The sequence below is a fragment of the Taudactylus pleione genome, unplaced genomic scaffold, assembly GCF_031769625.1.
Source record: "Taudactylus pleione unplaced genomic scaffold, aTauple2 ptg000967l, whole genome shotgun sequence".
NCBI classification, from domain to species: Eukaryota; Metazoa; Chordata; class Amphibia; order Anura; family Myobatrachidae; genus Taudactylus; species Taudactylus pleione.
In genome coordinates, this window is record NW_028285368.1 from 6,157,501 (window position 1) to 6,172,211 (window position 14,711).

General features: G+C 37.5%; 12 non-coding genes and 49 pseudogenes across 12 annotated transcripts; all 61 read left to right on the top strand.

Annotated features, from left to right (window-relative positions):
• Positions 1–15: 15 nt before the first annotated feature.
• On the top strand, positions 16–134 carry LOC148457639 (5S ribosomal RNA; annotated as a pseudogene).
• A 116-nt stretch (positions 135–250) lies between these two features.
• LOC148457640 (5S ribosomal RNA) lies at positions 251–369 on the top strand (annotated as a pseudogene).
• Positions 370–485: 116 nt separating this feature from the next.
• On the top strand, positions 486–604 carry LOC148457641 (5S ribosomal RNA). The gene has a single exon (XR_015873924.1). It is a non-coding gene; the product is annotated as a 5S ribosomal RNA (ribosomal RNA).
• A 116-nt stretch (positions 605–720) lies between these two features.
• LOC148457642 (5S ribosomal RNA) lies at positions 721–839 on the top strand (annotated as a pseudogene).
• Positions 840–955: 116 nt separating this feature from the next.
• LOC148457643 (5S ribosomal RNA) lies at positions 956–1,074 on the top strand (annotated as a pseudogene).
• A 116-nt stretch (positions 1,075–1,190) lies between these two features.
• Positions 1,191–1,309, top strand: LOC148457644 (5S ribosomal RNA; annotated as a pseudogene).
• A 115-nt stretch (positions 1,310–1,424) lies between these two features.
• LOC148457645 (5S ribosomal RNA) lies at positions 1,425–1,543 on the top strand. The gene has a single exon (XR_015873034.1). It is a non-coding gene; the product is annotated as a 5S ribosomal RNA (ribosomal RNA).
• A 116-nt stretch (positions 1,544–1,659) lies between these two features.
• Positions 1,660–1,778, top strand: LOC148457646 (5S ribosomal RNA; annotated as a pseudogene).
• Positions 1,779–1,894: 116 nt separating this feature from the next.
• LOC148457647 (5S ribosomal RNA) lies at positions 1,895–2,013 on the top strand (annotated as a pseudogene).
• Positions 2,014–2,128: 115 nt separating this feature from the next.
• On the top strand, positions 2,129–2,247 carry LOC148457648 (5S ribosomal RNA; annotated as a pseudogene).
• A 116-nt stretch (positions 2,248–2,363) lies between these two features.
• Positions 2,364–2,482, top strand: LOC148457649 (5S ribosomal RNA; annotated as a pseudogene).
• Positions 2,483–2,598: 116 nt separating this feature from the next.
• On the top strand, positions 2,599–2,717 carry LOC148457650 (5S ribosomal RNA; annotated as a pseudogene).
• Positions 2,718–2,833: 116 nt separating this feature from the next.
• LOC148457651 (5S ribosomal RNA) lies at positions 2,834–2,951 on the top strand (annotated as a pseudogene).
• Positions 2,952–3,301: 350 nt separating this feature from the next.
• On the top strand, positions 3,302–3,420 carry LOC148457652 (5S ribosomal RNA; annotated as a pseudogene).
• Positions 3,421–3,535: 115 nt separating this feature from the next.
• Positions 3,536–3,654, top strand: LOC148457653 (5S ribosomal RNA; annotated as a pseudogene).
• Positions 3,655–3,770: 116 nt separating this feature from the next.
• LOC148457654 (5S ribosomal RNA) lies at positions 3,771–3,889 on the top strand (annotated as a pseudogene).
• Positions 3,890–4,005: 116 nt separating this feature from the next.
• Positions 4,006–4,124, top strand: LOC148457655 (5S ribosomal RNA; annotated as a pseudogene).
• Positions 4,125–4,240: 116 nt separating this feature from the next.
• Positions 4,241–4,359, top strand: LOC148457656 (5S ribosomal RNA; annotated as a pseudogene).
• Positions 4,360–4,475: 116 nt separating this feature from the next.
• LOC148457657 (5S ribosomal RNA) lies at positions 4,476–4,594 on the top strand. The gene has a single exon (XR_015873662.1). It is a non-coding gene; the product is annotated as a 5S ribosomal RNA (ribosomal RNA).
• Positions 4,595–4,710: 116 nt separating this feature from the next.
• On the top strand, positions 4,711–4,829 carry LOC148457658 (5S ribosomal RNA; annotated as a pseudogene).
• Positions 4,830–4,944: 115 nt separating this feature from the next.
• Positions 4,945–5,063, top strand: LOC148457659 (5S ribosomal RNA; annotated as a pseudogene).
• A 115-nt stretch (positions 5,064–5,178) lies between these two features.
• Positions 5,179–5,297, top strand: LOC148457660 (5S ribosomal RNA). Its single transcript, XR_015873367.1, has one exon. It is a non-coding gene; the product is annotated as a 5S ribosomal RNA (ribosomal RNA).
• Positions 5,298–5,413: 116 nt separating this feature from the next.
• Positions 5,414–5,532, top strand: LOC148457661 (5S ribosomal RNA; annotated as a pseudogene).
• A 116-nt stretch (positions 5,533–5,648) lies between these two features.
• LOC148457662 (5S ribosomal RNA) lies at positions 5,649–5,767 on the top strand (annotated as a pseudogene).
• Positions 5,768–5,883: 116 nt separating this feature from the next.
• LOC148457663 (5S ribosomal RNA) lies at positions 5,884–6,002 on the top strand. The gene has a single exon (XR_015873778.1). It is a non-coding gene; the product is annotated as a 5S ribosomal RNA (ribosomal RNA).
• Positions 6,003–6,118: 116 nt separating this feature from the next.
• On the top strand, positions 6,119–6,237 carry LOC148457664 (5S ribosomal RNA; annotated as a pseudogene).
• A 115-nt stretch (positions 6,238–6,352) lies between these two features.
• On the top strand, positions 6,353–6,471 carry LOC148457665 (5S ribosomal RNA; annotated as a pseudogene).
• A 115-nt stretch (positions 6,472–6,586) lies between these two features.
• LOC148457666 (5S ribosomal RNA) lies at positions 6,587–6,705 on the top strand (annotated as a pseudogene).
• A 116-nt stretch (positions 6,706–6,821) lies between these two features.
• LOC148457667 (5S ribosomal RNA) lies at positions 6,822–6,940 on the top strand (annotated as a pseudogene).
• A 116-nt stretch (positions 6,941–7,056) lies between these two features.
• Positions 7,057–7,175, top strand: LOC148457668 (5S ribosomal RNA; annotated as a pseudogene).
• Positions 7,176–7,290: 115 nt separating this feature from the next.
• Positions 7,291–7,409, top strand: LOC148457669 (5S ribosomal RNA). The gene has a single exon (XR_015873035.1). It is a non-coding gene; the product is annotated as a 5S ribosomal RNA (ribosomal RNA).
• Positions 7,410–7,525: 116 nt separating this feature from the next.
• LOC148457670 (5S ribosomal RNA) lies at positions 7,526–7,644 on the top strand (annotated as a pseudogene).
• A 116-nt stretch (positions 7,645–7,760) lies between these two features.
• Positions 7,761–7,879, top strand: LOC148457671 (5S ribosomal RNA; annotated as a pseudogene).
• A 115-nt stretch (positions 7,880–7,994) lies between these two features.
• On the top strand, positions 7,995–8,113 carry LOC148457672 (5S ribosomal RNA; annotated as a pseudogene).
• Positions 8,114–8,229: 116 nt separating this feature from the next.
• Positions 8,230–8,348, top strand: LOC148457673 (5S ribosomal RNA; annotated as a pseudogene).
• Positions 8,349–8,464: 116 nt separating this feature from the next.
• LOC148457674 (5S ribosomal RNA) lies at positions 8,465–8,583 on the top strand (annotated as a pseudogene).
• Positions 8,584–8,699: 116 nt separating this feature from the next.
• Positions 8,700–8,818, top strand: LOC148457675 (5S ribosomal RNA; annotated as a pseudogene).
• A 350-nt stretch (positions 8,819–9,168) lies between these two features.
• Positions 9,169–9,287, top strand: LOC148457676 (5S ribosomal RNA; annotated as a pseudogene).
• Positions 9,288–9,402: 115 nt separating this feature from the next.
• Positions 9,403–9,521, top strand: LOC148457677 (5S ribosomal RNA; annotated as a pseudogene).
• A 116-nt stretch (positions 9,522–9,637) lies between these two features.
• Positions 9,638–9,756, top strand: LOC148457678 (5S ribosomal RNA; annotated as a pseudogene).
• A 116-nt stretch (positions 9,757–9,872) lies between these two features.
• LOC148457679 (5S ribosomal RNA) lies at positions 9,873–9,991 on the top strand (annotated as a pseudogene).
• Positions 9,992–10,107: 116 nt separating this feature from the next.
• LOC148457680 (5S ribosomal RNA) lies at positions 10,108–10,226 on the top strand (annotated as a pseudogene).
• A 116-nt stretch (positions 10,227–10,342) lies between these two features.
• Positions 10,343–10,461, top strand: LOC148457681 (5S ribosomal RNA). Its single transcript, XR_015874353.1, has one exon. It is a non-coding gene; the product is annotated as a 5S ribosomal RNA (ribosomal RNA).
• A 116-nt stretch (positions 10,462–10,577) lies between these two features.
• Positions 10,578–10,696, top strand: LOC148457682 (5S ribosomal RNA; annotated as a pseudogene).
• A 115-nt stretch (positions 10,697–10,811) lies between these two features.
• On the top strand, positions 10,812–10,930 carry LOC148457683 (5S ribosomal RNA; annotated as a pseudogene).
• A 115-nt stretch (positions 10,931–11,045) lies between these two features.
• Positions 11,046–11,164, top strand: LOC148457684 (5S ribosomal RNA; annotated as a pseudogene).
• Positions 11,165–11,279: 115 nt separating this feature from the next.
• On the top strand, positions 11,280–11,398 carry LOC148457685 (5S ribosomal RNA). Its single transcript, XR_015873369.1, has one exon. It is a non-coding gene; the product is annotated as a 5S ribosomal RNA (ribosomal RNA).
• Positions 11,399–11,514: 116 nt separating this feature from the next.
• On the top strand, positions 11,515–11,633 carry LOC148457686 (5S ribosomal RNA; annotated as a pseudogene).
• Positions 11,634–11,749: 116 nt separating this feature from the next.
• LOC148457687 (5S ribosomal RNA) lies at positions 11,750–11,868 on the top strand (annotated as a pseudogene).
• Positions 11,869–11,984: 116 nt separating this feature from the next.
• LOC148457688 (5S ribosomal RNA) lies at positions 11,985–12,103 on the top strand. Its single transcript, XR_015873890.1, has one exon. It is a non-coding gene; the product is annotated as a 5S ribosomal RNA (ribosomal RNA).
• Positions 12,104–12,219: 116 nt separating this feature from the next.
• On the top strand, positions 12,220–12,338 carry LOC148457689 (5S ribosomal RNA; annotated as a pseudogene).
• A 115-nt stretch (positions 12,339–12,453) lies between these two features.
• Positions 12,454–12,572, top strand: LOC148457690 (5S ribosomal RNA; annotated as a pseudogene).
• A 115-nt stretch (positions 12,573–12,687) lies between these two features.
• Positions 12,688–12,806, top strand: LOC148457691 (5S ribosomal RNA; annotated as a pseudogene).
• A 115-nt stretch (positions 12,807–12,921) lies between these two features.
• Positions 12,922–13,040, top strand: LOC148457692 (5S ribosomal RNA). The gene has a single exon (XR_015873371.1). It is a non-coding gene; the product is annotated as a 5S ribosomal RNA (ribosomal RNA).
• A 116-nt stretch (positions 13,041–13,156) lies between these two features.
• LOC148457693 (5S ribosomal RNA) lies at positions 13,157–13,275 on the top strand (annotated as a pseudogene).
• A 116-nt stretch (positions 13,276–13,391) lies between these two features.
• Positions 13,392–13,510, top strand: LOC148457694 (5S ribosomal RNA; annotated as a pseudogene).
• Positions 13,511–13,626: 116 nt separating this feature from the next.
• On the top strand, positions 13,627–13,745 carry LOC148457695 (5S ribosomal RNA). The gene has a single exon (XR_015874001.1). It is a non-coding gene; the product is annotated as a 5S ribosomal RNA (ribosomal RNA).
• Positions 13,746–13,861: 116 nt separating this feature from the next.
• Positions 13,862–13,980, top strand: LOC148457696 (5S ribosomal RNA; annotated as a pseudogene).
• A 115-nt stretch (positions 13,981–14,095) lies between these two features.
• On the top strand, positions 14,096–14,214 carry LOC148457697 (5S ribosomal RNA; annotated as a pseudogene).
• A 115-nt stretch (positions 14,215–14,329) lies between these two features.
• LOC148457698 (5S ribosomal RNA) lies at positions 14,330–14,448 on the top strand. The gene has a single exon (XR_015873372.1). It is a non-coding gene; the product is annotated as a 5S ribosomal RNA (ribosomal RNA).
• A 116-nt stretch (positions 14,449–14,564) lies between these two features.
• On the top strand, positions 14,565–14,683 carry LOC148457699 (5S ribosomal RNA; annotated as a pseudogene).
• The last annotated feature ends 28 nt before the right edge of the window (positions 14,684–14,711 follow it).

A 14,711-nucleotide genomic window follows, 5' to 3' on the forward strand; every position in this document is an offset into this window, starting at 1 on the left:
TTAATGTTTTTGAGCACCTACAGCCAAACCAAACTGGGCATGCCCAATCTCGTCTGATCTTGGAAGCTATGCAGTGTTGGGCCTGGTTAGTACTTGGATGAGAGACCACCTGGGAATACCAGATGCTGTAGGTAATTTTATACTGCCATAACATTCATTTCTATTACATTTTACATTTAATTTTTTCAACTTATCAATGAATTTACTTGAGTTAAGAAGTAATAGAGGTCTAAATTTAATGCTTTTGAGTACCTACAGCCAAACCACACTGGACATGCCCAATCTCATCTGATCTTGGAAGCTATGCAGTGTTGGGCCTGGTTTGTACTTGGATGGGAAACCACCTGGGAATACCTGGTGCTGTAGGTAATTTTATACAGCCAAAACATTCTTTTCTATTACATTTTACATTTAATTTTTTCAACTTATCAATGAATTTACTTGAGTTAAGTAGTAAAAGAGGTCTAAAGTTAATGGTGTTGAGCACCTACAGCAAAACCACACTGGACATGCCCAATCTCGTCTGATCTTGGAAGCTAAGCAGTGTTGGGCCTGGTTAGTTCTTGGATGGGAGACCACCTGGGAATACCAGGTGCTGTAGGTAATTTTATGCTGCCATAACATTCTTTTCTATTACATTTTACATTTAATTTTTTTAACTTATCAATGAATTTACTTGAGTTAAGAAGTAATAGAGGTCTAAAGTTAAAGTTTCTGAGCACCTACAGCCAAACCACACTGGACATGCCCAATCTCGTCTTATCTTGGAAGCTATGCAGTGTTGGGCTTGGTTAGTACTTGGATGGGAGACCACCTGGGAATACCAGGAGCTGTAGGTAATTTTATACTGCCATAACATTCTTTTCTATTACATTTTACATTTCATTTTTACAACTAAACAATGAATTTACTTGAGTTAAGAAGTAATAGAGGTCTAAAGTTAAGTATTTTGAGCACCTACAGCCAAACCACACTGGACGTGCCCAATCTCGTCTGATCTTGGAAATTAAGCATTGTTGGGTCTGGTTAGTATTTGGATGGGAGACCACCTGGGAATATCAGGTGCTGTAGGTAATTTTATACAGCCAAAACATTCATTTCTATTACATTTTACATAAAAAATTTTCAACTTATCAATGAATTTACTTGAGTTAAGAAGTAAAAGAGTTCTAAAGTTAATTTTTTTGAGCACCTATAGCCAAACCACACTGGACATGCCCAATCTCGTCTGATCTTGGAAGCTATGCAGTGTTGGGCCAGGTTAGTACTTGGATGGGAAATCACCTGGGAATACCAGGAGCTGTATGTAATTTTATACTGCCATAACATTCTTTTCGGTTACATTTTACATTTCATTTTTAAACTTAGCAATGAATTTACTTGAGTTAAGAAGTAAAAGAGGTCTAAAGTTAATGTTTTTGAGTACCTACAGTCAAACCACACTGGATATGCCCAATCTCATCTGATCTTGGAAGCTATGCAGTGTTGGGCCTGGTTAGTACTTGGATGGGAGACCACCTGGGAATACCAGGTGCTGTAGGTAATTTTATACAGCCATAACATTCTTTTCTATTACATTTTACATTTAATTTTTTCAACTTATCAATGAATTTACTTGAGTTAAGAAGTAATAGAGGTCTAAATTTAATGCTTTTGAGCACCTACAGCCAAACCACACTGGACATGCCCAATCTCGTCTGATCTTGGAAGCTATGCAGTGTTGGGCCTGGTTTGTCCTTGGATGGGAAACCACCTGGGAATACCAGGTGATGTAGGTAATTTTATACAGCCATAACATTCTTTTCTATTACATTTTACATTAAATTTTTTCAACTTATCAATGAATTTACTTGAGTTAAGAAGTAAAAGAGTTCTAAAGTTAATGTTTTTGAGCACCTACAACCAAACCATACTGGACATGCCCAAGCTCGTCTGATCTTGGAAGCTATGCAGTGTTGGGCCAGGTTAGTACTTGGATGGGAGACCACCTGGGAATACCAGGAGCTGTAGGTAATTTTATACTGCCATAACATTCTTTTCTGTTACATTTTACATTTCATTTTTAAACTTATCAATGAATTTACTTGAGTTAAGAAGTAAAAGATGTCTAAAGTTAAAATTTTTGAGCTCCTACAGCCAAACCACACTGGACATGCCCAATCTCGTCTGATCTTGGAAGCTATGCAGTGTTGGGCCTGGTTAGTACTTGGATGGGAGACCACCTGGGAATACCAGATGCTGTAGGTAATTTTATACTGCCATAACATTCAATTCTATTACATTTTACATTTAATTTTTTCAACTTATCAATGAATTTACTTGAGTTAAGAAGTAATAGAGGTCTAAATTTAATGCTTTTGAGTACCTACAGCCAAACCACACTTGACATGCCCAATCTCGTCTGATCTTGGAAGCTATGCAGTGTTGGGCCTGGTTAGTTTTTGGATGGGAGACCACCTGGGAATACCAGGTGCTGTAGGTAATTTTATGCTGCCATAACATTCTTTTCTATTACATTTTACATTTAATTTTTTCAACTTATCAATGAATTTACTTGAGTTAAGAAGTAATAGAGGTCTAAAGTTAAAGTTTCTGAGCACCTACAGCCAAACCACACTGGACATGCCCAATCTCATCTCATCTTGGAAGCTATGCAGTGTTGGGCTTGGTTAGTACTTGGATGGGAGACCACCTGGGAATACCAGGAGCTGTAGGTAATTTTATACTGCCATAACATTCTTTTCTATTACATTTTACATTTCATTTTTACAACTTAACAATGAATTTACTTGAGTTAAGAAGTAATAGAGGTCTAAAGTTAAGTATTTTGAGCACCTACAGCCAAACCACTCTGGACGTGCCAATCTCGTCTGATCTTGGAAACTAAGCATTGTTGGGTCTGGTTAGTATTTGGATGGGAGACCACCTGGGAATACCAGGTGCTGTAGGTAATTTTATACAGCCAAAACATTCATTTCTATTACATTTTACATAAAAATTTTTCAACTTATCAATGAATTTACTTGAGTTAAGAAGTAAAAGAGGTCTAAAGTTAATGTATTTGAGCACCTACAGCCAAACCACACTGGACATGCCCAATCTCATCTCATATTGGAAGCTATGCAGTGTTGGGCCTGGTTAGTGCTTGGATGGGAGACCACCTGGAATACCAGATGCTGTAGGTAATTTTATACAGCCATAACATTCTTTTCTATTACATTTTACATTTAATTTTTTCAACTTATCAATGAATTTACTTGAGTAAAGAAGTAAATGAGGTCTAAAGTTAATGTATTTGAGCACCTACAGCCATACCACACTGGACATGCCCAAGCTCGTCTGATCGTGGAAGCTATGCAGTGTTGGGCCAGGTTAGTACTTGGATGGGAGACCACCTGGGAATTCCAGGAGCTGTAGGTAATTTTATACTGCCATAACATTCTTTTCTGTTACATTTTACATTTCATTTTTAAACTTATTAATGAATTTACTTGAGTTAAGAAGTAAAAGAGGTCTAAAGTTAAAGTTTTTGAGCACCTACAGCCAAACCACACTGGACATGCCCAATCTTGTCTGATCTTGGAAGCTATTCAGTGGTGGGCCTGGTTAGTACTTGGATGGGAGACCACCTGGGAATACCAGATGCTGTAGGTAATTTTATACTGCCATAACATTCATTTCTATTACATTTTACATTTAATTTTTTCAACTTATCAATGAATTTACTTGAGTTAAGAAGTAATAGAGGTCTAAATTTAATGCTTTTGAGTACCTACAGCCAAACCACACTGGACATGCCCAATCTCGTCTGATCTTGGAAGCTATGCAGTGTTGGGCCTGGTTTGTACTTGGATGGGAAACCACCTGGGAATACCTGGTGCTGTAGGTAATTTTATACAGCCACAACATTCTTTTCTATTACATTTTACATTTAATTTTTACAACTTATCAATGAATTTACTTGAGTTAAGAAGTAAAAGAGGTCTAAAGTTAAGGGTTTTGAGCACCTACAGCAAAACCACACTGGACATGTCCAATCTCGTCTGATCTTGGAAGCTATGCAGTGTTGGGCCTGGTAAGTTCTTGGATGGGAGACCACCTGGGAATACCAGGTGCTGTACTTAATTTTATGCTGCCATAACATTCTTTTCTATTACATTTTACATTTAATTTTTTCAACTTATCAATGAATTTACTTGAGTTAAGAAGTAATAGAGGTCTAAAGTTAAGTTTTTTGAGCACCTACAGCCAAATCACACTGGACATGCCCAATCTCGTCTGATCTTGGAAGCTATGCAGTGTTGGGCCTGGTTAGTACTTGGTTGGGAGACCACCTGGGAATACCAGGTGCCGTTGGTATTTTTATGCAGCCATAACTTTCTTTTCTATTACATTTTACATTTAATTTTTTCAACTTATCAATGAATTTACTTGAGTAAAGAAGTAAAAGAGGTCTAAAGTTAATGTATTTGAGCACCTACAGCCATACCACACTGGACGTGCCCAATCTCGTCTGATCTTGGAAACTATGCAGTGTTGGGCCTGGTTAGTACTTGGATGGGAGACCACCTGGGAATACCAGGTGCTGTAGGTAATTTTATACAGCCATAACATTCTTTTCTATTACATTTTACATTAAATTTTTTCAACTTATCAATAAATTTACTTGAGTTAAGAAGTAAAAGAGTTCTAAAGTTAATATTTTTGAGCACCTACAGCCAAACCACACTGGACCTGCCCAATCTCGTCTGATCTTGGAAGCTATGCAGTGTTGGGCCTGGTTAGTACTTGGATGGGAGACCACCTGGGAATACCAGATGCTGTAGGTAATTTTATACTGCCATAACATTCATTTCTATTACATTTTACATTTAATTTTTCAACTTATCAATGAATTTACTTGAGTTAAGAAGTAATAGAGGTCTAAATTTAATGCTTTTGAGTACCTACAGCCAAACCACACTGGACATGCCCAATCTCGTCTGATCTTGGAAGCTATGCAGTGTTGGGCCTGGTTAGTTCTTGGATGGGAGACCACCCGGGAATACCAGGTGCTGTAGGTAATTTTATGCTGCCATAACATTCTTTTCGGTTACATTTTACATTTCATTTTTAAACTTAGCAATGAATTTACTTGAGTTAAGAAGTAAAAAAGGTCTAAAGTTAATGTTTTTGAGTACCTACAGTCAAACCACACTGGACATGCCCAATCTCATCTGATCTTGGAAGCTATGCAGTGTTGGGCCTGGTTAGTACTTGGATGGGAGACCACCTGGGAATACCAGGTGCTGTAGGTAATTTTATACAGCCATAACATTCTTTTCTATTACATTTTACATTTAATTTTTTCAACTTATCAATGAATTTACTTGAGTTAAGAAGTAATAGAAGTCTAAATTTAATGCTTTTGAGCACCTACAGCCAAACCACACTGGACATGCCCAATCTCGGCTGATCTTGGAAGCTATGCAGTGTTGGGCCTGGTTTGTACTTGGATGGGAAACCACCTGGGAATACCAGGTGATGTAGGTAATTTTATACAGCCATAACATTCTTTTCTATTACATTTTACATTTAATTTTTTCAACTTATCAATGAATTTACTTGAGTTAAGAAGTAATAGAGGTCTAAAGTTAAGTTTTTTGAGCACCTACAGCCAAATCACACTGGACATGCCCAATCTCGTCTGATCTTGGAAGCTATGCAGTGTTGGGCCTGGTTAGTACTTGGTTGGGAGACCACCTGGGAATACCAGGTGCCGTTGGTATTTTTATGCAGCCATAACTTTCTTTTCTATTACATTTTACATTTAATTTTTTCAACTTATCAATGAATTTACTTGAGTAAAGAAGTAAAAGAGGTCTAAAGTTAATGTATTTGAGCACCTACAGCCATACCACACTGGACGTGCCCAATCTCGTCTGATCTTGGAAACTATGCAGTGTTGGGCCTGGTTAGTACTTGGATGGGAGACCACCTGGGAATACCAGGTGCTGTAGGTAATTTTATACAGCCATAACATTCTTTTCTATTACATTTTACATTAAATTTTTTCAACTTATCAATAAATTTACTTGAGTTAAGAAGTAAAAGAGTTCTAAAGTTAATATTTTTGAGCACCTACAGCCAAACCACACTGGACCTGCCCAATCTCGTCTGATCTTGGAAGCTATGCAGTGTTGGACCAGGTTAGTAATTGGATGGGAGACCACCTGGGAATACCAGGAGCTGTATGTAATTTTATACTGCCATAACATTCTTTTCGGTTACATTTTACATTTCATTTTTAAACTTAGCAATGAATTTACTTGAGTTAAGAAGTAAAAGAGGTCTAAATTTAAAGCTTTTGAGCACCTACAGCCAAACCACACTGGACATGCCCAATCTCGTCTGATCTTGGAAGCTATGCAGTGTTGGGCCTGGTTAGTACTTGGATGGGAGACCACCTGGGAATACCAGATGCTGTAGGTAATTTTATACTGCCATAACATTCATTTCTATTACATTTTACATTTAATTTTTCAACTTATCAATGAATTTACTTGAGTTAAGAAGTAATAGAGGTCTAAAGTTAAAGTTTCTGAGCACCTACAGCCAAACCACACTGGACATGCCCAATCTCGTCTTATCTTGGAAGCTATGCAGTGTTGGGCTTGGTTAGTACTTGGATGGGAGACCACCTGGGAATACCAGGAGCTGTAGGTAATTTTATACTGCCATAACATTCTTTTCTATTACATTTTACATTTCATTTTTACAACTAAACAATGAATTTACTTGAGTTAAGAAGTAATAGAGGTCTAAAGTTAAGTATTTTGAGCACCTACAGCCAAACCACACTGGACGTGCCCAATCTCGTCTGATCTTGGAAATTAAGCATTGTTGGGTCTGGTTAGTATTTGGATGGGAGACCACCTGGGAATATCAGGTGCTGTAGGTAATTTTATACAGCCAAAACATTCATTTCTATTACATTTTACATAAAAAATTTTCAACTTATCAATGAATTTACTTGAGTTAAGAAGTAAAAGAGTTCTAAAGTTAATTTTTTTGAGCACCTACAGCCAAACCACACTGGACATGCCCAATCTCGTCTGATCTTGGAAGCTATGCAGTGTTGGGCCAGGTTAGTACTTGGATGGGAAATCACCTGGGAATACCAGGAGCTGTATGTAATTTTATACTGCCATAACATTCTTTTCGGTTACATTTTACATTTCATTTTTAAACTTAGCAATGAATTTACTTGAGTTAAGAAGTAAAAGAGGTCTAAAGTTAATGTTTTTGAGTACCTACAGTCAAACCACACTGGATATGCCCAATCTCATCTGATCTTGGAAGCTATGCAGTGTTGGGCCTGGTTAGTACTTGGATGGGAGACCACCTGGGAATACCAGGTGCTGTAGGTAATTTTATACAGCCATAACATTCTTTTCTATTACATTTTACATTTAATTTTTTCAACTTATCAATGAATTTACTTGAGTTAAGAAGTAATAGAGGTCTAAATTTAATGCTTTTGAGCACCTACAGCCAAACCACACTGGACATGCCCAATCTCGTCTGATCTTGGAAGCTATGCAGTGTTGGGCCTGGTTTGTCCTTGGATGGGAAACCACCTGGGAATACCAGGTGATGTAGGTAATTTTATACAGCCATAACATTCTTTTCTATTACATTTTACATTAAATTTTTTCAACTTATCAATGAATTTACTTGAGTTAAGAAGTAAAAGAGTTCTAAAGTTAATGTTTTTGAGCACCTACAACCAAACCATACTGGACATGCCCAAGCTCGTCTGATCTTGGAAGCTATGCAGTGTTGGGCCAGGTTAGTACTTGGATGGGAGACCACCTGGGAATACCAGGAGCTGTAGGTAATTTTATACTGCCATAACATTCTTTTCTGTTACATTTTACATTTCATTTTTAAACTTATCAATGAATTTACTTGAGTTAAGAAGTAAAAGATGTCTAAAGTTAAAATTTTTGAGCTCCTACAGCCAAACCACACTGGACATGCCCAATCTCGTCTGATCTTGGAAGCTATGCAGTGTTGGGCCTGGTTAGTACTTGGATGGGAGACCACCTGGGAATACCAGATGCTGTAGGTAATTTTATACTGCCATAACATTCAATTCTATTACATTTTACATTTAATTTTTTCAACTTATCAATGAATTTACTTGAGTTAAGAAGTAATAGAGGTCTAAATTTAATGCTTTTGAGTACCTACAGCCAAACCACACTTGACATGCCCAATCTCGTCTGATCTTGGAAGCTATGCAGTGTTGGGCCTGGTTAGTTTTTGGATGGGAGACCACCTGGGAATACCAGGTGCTGTAGGTAATTTTATGCTGCCATAACATTCTTTTCTATTACATTTTACATTTAATTTTTTCAACTTATCAATGAATTTACTTGAGTTAAGAAGTAATAGAGGTCTAAAGTTAAAGTTTCTGAGCACCTACAGCCAAACCACACTGGACATGCCCAATCTCATCTCATCTTGGAAGCTGTGCAGTGTTGGGCTTGGTTAGTACTTGGATGGGAGACCACCTGGGAATACCAGGAGCTGTAGGTAATTTTATACTGCCATAACATTCTTTTCTATTACATTTTACATTTCATTTTTACAACTTAACAATGAATTTACTTGAGTTAAGAAGTAATAGAGGTCTAAAGTTAAGTATTTTGAGCACCTACAGCCAAACCACTCTGGACGTGCCCAATCTCGTCTGATCTTGGAAACTAAGCATTGTTGGGTCTGGTTAGTATTTGGATGGGAGACCACCTGGGAATACCAGGTGCTGTAGGTAATTTTATACAGCCAAAACATTCATTTCTATTACATTTTACATAAAAATTTTTCAACTTATCAATGAATTTACTTGAGTTAAGAAGTAAAAGAGGTCTAAAGTTAATGTATTTGAGCACCTACAGCCAAACCACACTGGACATGCCCAATCTCATCTCATATTGGAAGCTATGCAGTGTTGGGCCTGGTTAGTGCTTGGATGGGAGACCACCTGGAATACCAGATGCTGTAGGTAATTTTATACAGCCATAACATTCTTTTCTATTACATTTTACATTTAATTTTTTCAACTTATCAATGAATTTACTTGAGTAAAGAAGTAAATGAGGTCTAAAGTTAATGTATTTGAGCACCTACAGCCATACCACACTGGACATGCCCAAGCTCGTCTGATCGTGGAAGCTATGCAGTGTTGGGCCAGGTTAGTACTTGGATGGGAGACCACCTGGGAATTCCAGGAGCTGTAGGTAATTTTATACTGCCATAACATTCTTTTCTGTTACATTTTACATTTCATTTTTAAACTTATTAATGAATTTACTTGAGTTAAGAAGTAAAAGAGGTCTAAAGTTAAAGTTTTTGAGCACCTACAGCCAAACCACACTGGACATGCCCAATCTTGTCTGATCTTGGAAGCTATTCAGTGGTGGGCCTGGTTAGTACTTGGATGGGAGACCACCTGGGAATACCAGATGCTGTAGGTAATTTTATACTGCCATAACATTCATTTCTATTACATTTTACATTTAATTTTTTCAACTTATCAATGAATTTACTTGAGTTAAGAAGTAATAGAGGTCTAAATTTAATGCTTTTGAGTACCTACAGCCAAACCACACTGGACATGCCCAATCTCGTCTGATCTTGGAAGCTATGCAGTGTTGGGCCTGGTTTGTACTTGGATGGGAAACCACCTGGGAATACCTGGTGCTGTAGGTAATTTTATACAGCCACAACATTCTTTTCTATTACATTTTACATTTAATTTTTACAACTTATCAATGAATTTACTTGAGTTAAGAAGTAAAAGAGGTCTAAAGTTAAGGGTTTTGAGCACCTACAGCAAAACCACACTGGACATGTCCAATCTCGTCTGATCTTGGAAGCTATGCAGTGTTGGGCCTGGTAAGTTCTTGGATGGGAGACCACCTGGGAATACCAGGTGCTGTACTTAATTTTATGCTGCCATAACATTCTTTTCTATTACATTTTACATTTAATTTTTTCAACTTATCAATGAATTTACTTGAGTTAAGAAGTAATAGAGGTCTAAAGTTAAGTTTTTTGAGCACCTACAGCCAAATCACACTGGACATGCCCAATCTCATCTGATCTTGGAAGCTATGCAGTGTTGGGCCTGGTTAGTACTTGGTTGGGAGACCACCTGGGAATACCAGGTGCCGTTGGTATTTTTATGCAGCCATAACTTTCTTTTCTATTACATTTTACATTTAATTTTTTCAACTTATCAATGAATTTACTTGAGTAAAGAAGTAAAAGAGGTCTAAAGTTAATGTATTTGAGCACCTACAGCCATACCACACTGGACGTGCCCAATCTTGTCTGATCTTGGAAACTATGCAGTGTTGGGCCTGGTTAGTACTTGGATGGGAGACCACCTGGGAATACCAGGTGCTGTAGGTAATTTTATACAGCCATAACATTCTTTTCTATTACATTTTACATTAAATTTTTTCAACTTATCAATAAATTTACTTGAGTTAAGAAGTAAAAGAGTTCTAAAGTTAATATTTTTGAGCACCTACAGCCAAACCACACTGGACCTGCCCAATCTCGTCTGATCTTGGAAGCTATGCAGTGTTCGGCCAGGTTAGTAATTGGATGGGAGACCACCTGGGAATACCAGGAGCTGTATGTAATTTTATACTGCCATAACATTCTTTTCGGTTACATTTTACATTTCATTTTTAAACTTAGCAATGAATTTACTTGAGTTAAGAAGTAAAAGAGGTCTAAATTTAAAGCTTTTGAGCACCTACAGCCAAACTACACTGGACATGCCCAATCTCGTCTGATCTTGGAAGCTATGCAGTGTTGGGCCTGGTTAGTACTTGGATGGGAGACCACCTGGGAATACCAGATGCTGTAGGTAATTTTATACTGCCATAACATTCATTTCTATTACATTTTACATTTAATTTTTCAACTTATCAATGAATTTACTTGAGTTAAGAAGTAATAGAGGTCTAAATTTAATGCTTTTGAGTACCTACAGCCAAACCACACTGGACATGCCCAGTCTCGTCTGATCTTGGAAGCTATGCAGTGTTGGGCCTGGTTAGTTCTTGGATGGGAGACCACCCGGGAATACCAGGTGCTGTAGGTAATTTTATGCTGCCATAACATTCTTTTCGGTTACATTTTACATTTCATTTTTAAACTTAGCAATGAATTTACTTGAGTTAAGAAGTAAAAAAGGTCTAAAGTTAATGTTTTTGAGTACCTACAGTCAAACCACACTGGACATGCCCAATCTCATCTGATCTTGGAAGCTATGCAGTGTTGGGCCTGGTTAGTACTTGGATGGGAGACCACCTGGGAATACCAGGTGCTGTAGGTAATTTTATACAGCCATAACATTCTTTTCTATTACATTTTACATTTAATTTTTTCAACTTATCAATGAATTTACTTGAGTTAAGAAGTAATAGAAGTCTAAATTTAATGCTTTTGAGCACCTACAGCCAAACCACACTGGACATGCCCAATCTCGGCTGATCTTGGAAGCTATGCAGTGTTGGGCCTGGTTTGTACTTGGATGGGAAACCACCTGGGAATACCAGGTGATGTAGGTAATTTTATACAGCCATAACATTCTTTTCTATTACATTTTACATTTAATTTTTTCAACTTATCAATGAATTTACTTGAGTTAAGAAGTAATAGAGGTCTAAAGTTAAGTTTTTTGAGCACCTACAGCCAAATCACACTGGACATGCCCAATCTCGTCTGATCTTGGAAGCTATGCAGTGTTGGGCCTGGTTAGTACTTGGTTGGGAGACCACCTGGGAATACCAGGTGCCGTTGGTATTTTTATGCAGCCATAACTTTCTTTTCTATTACATTTTACATTTAATTTTTTCAACTTATCAATGAATTTACTTGAGTAAAGAAGTAAAAGAGGTCTAAAGTTAATGTATTTGAGCACCTACAGCCATACCACACTGGACGTGCCCAATCTCGTCTGATCTTGGAAACTATGCAGTGTTGGGCCTGGTTAGTACTTGGATGGGAGACCACCTGGGAATACCAGGTGCTGTAGGTAATTTTATACAGCCATAACATTCTTTTCTATTACATTTTACATTAAATTTTTTCAACTTATCAATAAATTTACTTGAGTTAAGAAGTAAAAGAGTTCTAAAGTTAATATTTTTGAGCACCTACAGCCAAACCACACTGGACCTGCCCAATCTCGTCTGATCTTGGAAGCTATGCAGTGTTGGGCCAGGTTAGTAATTGGATGGGAGACCACCTGGGAATACCAGGAGCTGTATGTAATTTTATACTGCCATAACATTCTTTTCGGTTACATTTTACATTTCATTTTTAAACTTAGCAATGAATTTACTTGAGTTAAGAAGTAAAAGAGGTCTAAATTTAAAGCTTTTGAGCACCTACAGCCAAACCACACTGGACATGCCCAATCTCGTCTGATCTTGGAAGCTATGCAGTGTTGGGCCTGGTTAGTACTTGGATGGGAGACCACCTGGGAATACCAGATGCTGTAGGTAATTTTATACTGCCATAACATTCATTTCTATTACATTTTACATTTAATTTTTCAACTTATCAATGAATTTACTTGAGTTAAGAAGTAATAGAGGTCTAAATTTAATGCTTTTGAGTACCTACAGCCAAACCACACTGGACATGCCCAATCTCGTCTGATCTTGGAAGCTATGCAGTGTTGGGCCTGGTTAGTTCTTGGATGGGAGACCACCCGGGAATACCAGGTGCTGTAGGTAATTTTATGCTGCCATAACATTCTTTTCGGTTACATTTTACATTTCATTTTTAAACTTAGCAATGAATTTACTTGAGTTAAGAAGTAAAAAAGGTCTAAAGTTAATGTTTTTGAGTACCTACAGTCAAACCACACTGGACATGCCCAATCTCATCTGATCTTGGAAGCTATGCAGTGTTGGGCCTGGTTAGTACTTGGATGGGAGACCACCTGGGAATACCAGGTGCTGTAGGTAATTTTATACAGCCATAACATTCTTTTCTATTACATTTTACATTTAATTTTTTCAACTTATCAATGAATTTACTTGAGTTAAGAAGTAATAGAAGTCTAAATTTAATGCTTTTGAGCACCTACAGCCAAACCACACTGGACATGCCCAATCTCGGCTGATCTTGGAAGCTATGCAGTGTTGGGCCTGGTTTGTACTTGGATGGGAAACCACCTGGGAATACCAGGTGATGTAGGTAATTTTATACAGCCATAACATTCTTTTCTATTACAATTTACATTTAATTTTTTCAACTTATCAATGAATTTACTTGAGTTAAGAAGTAATAGAGGTCTAAAGTTAAGTTTTTTGAGCACCTACAGCCAAATCACACTGGACATGCCCAATCTCGTCTGATCTTGGAAGCTATGCAGTGTTGGGCCTGGTTAGTACTTGGTTGGGAGACCACCTGGGAATACCAGGTGCCGTTGGTATTTTTATGCAGCCATAACTTTCTTTTCTATTACATTTTACATTTAATTTTTTCAACTTATCAATGAATTTACTTGAGTAAAGAAGTAAAAGAGGTCTAAAGTTAATGTATTTGAGCACCTACAGCCATACCACACTGGACGTGCCCAATCTCGTCTGATCTTGGAAACTATGCAGTGTTGGGCCTGGTTAGTACTTGGATGGGAGACCACCTGGGAATACCAGGTGCTGTAGGTAATTTTATACAGCCATAACATTCTTTTCTATTACATTTTACATTAAATTTTTTCAACTTATCAATAAATTTACTTGAGTTAAGAAGTAAAAGAGTTCTAAAGTTAATATTTTTGAGCACCTACAGCCAAACCACACTGGACCTGCCCAATCTCGTCTGATCTTGGAAGCTATGCAGTGTTGGGCCAGGTTAGTAATTGGATGGGAGACCACCTGGGAATACCAGGAGCTGTATGTAATTTTATACTGCCATAACATTCTTTTCGGTTACATTTTACATTTCATTTTTAAACTTAGCAATGAATTTACTTGAGTTAAGAAGTAAAAGAGGTCTAAATTTAAAGCTTTTGAGCACCTACAACCAAACCACACTGGACATGCCCAATCTCGTCTGATCTTGGAAGCTATGCAGTGTTGGGCCTGGTTAGTTCTTGGATGGGAGACCACCCGGGAATACCAGGTGCTGTAGGTAATTTTATGCTGCCATAACATTCTTTTCGGTTACATTTTACATTTCATTTTTAAACTTAGCAATGAATTTACTTGAGTTAAGAAGTAAAAAAGGTCTAAAGTTAATGTTTTTGAGTACCTACAGTCAAACCACACTGGACATGCCCAATCTCATCTGATCTTGGAAGCTATGCAGTGTTGGGCCTGGTTAGTACTTGGATGGGAGACCACCTGGGAATACCAGGTGCTGTAGGTAATTTTATACAGCCATAACATTCTTTTCTATTACATTTTACATTTAATTTTTTCAACTTATCAATGAATTTACTTGAGTTAAGAAGTAATAGAAGTCTAAATTTAATGCTTTTGAGCACCTACAGCCAAACCACACTGGACATGCCCAATCTCGGCTGATCTTGGAAGCTATGCAGTGTTGGGCCTGGTTTGTACTTGGATGGGAAACCACCTGGGAATACCAGGTGATGTAGGTAATTTTATACAGCCAAAACATTCTTTTCT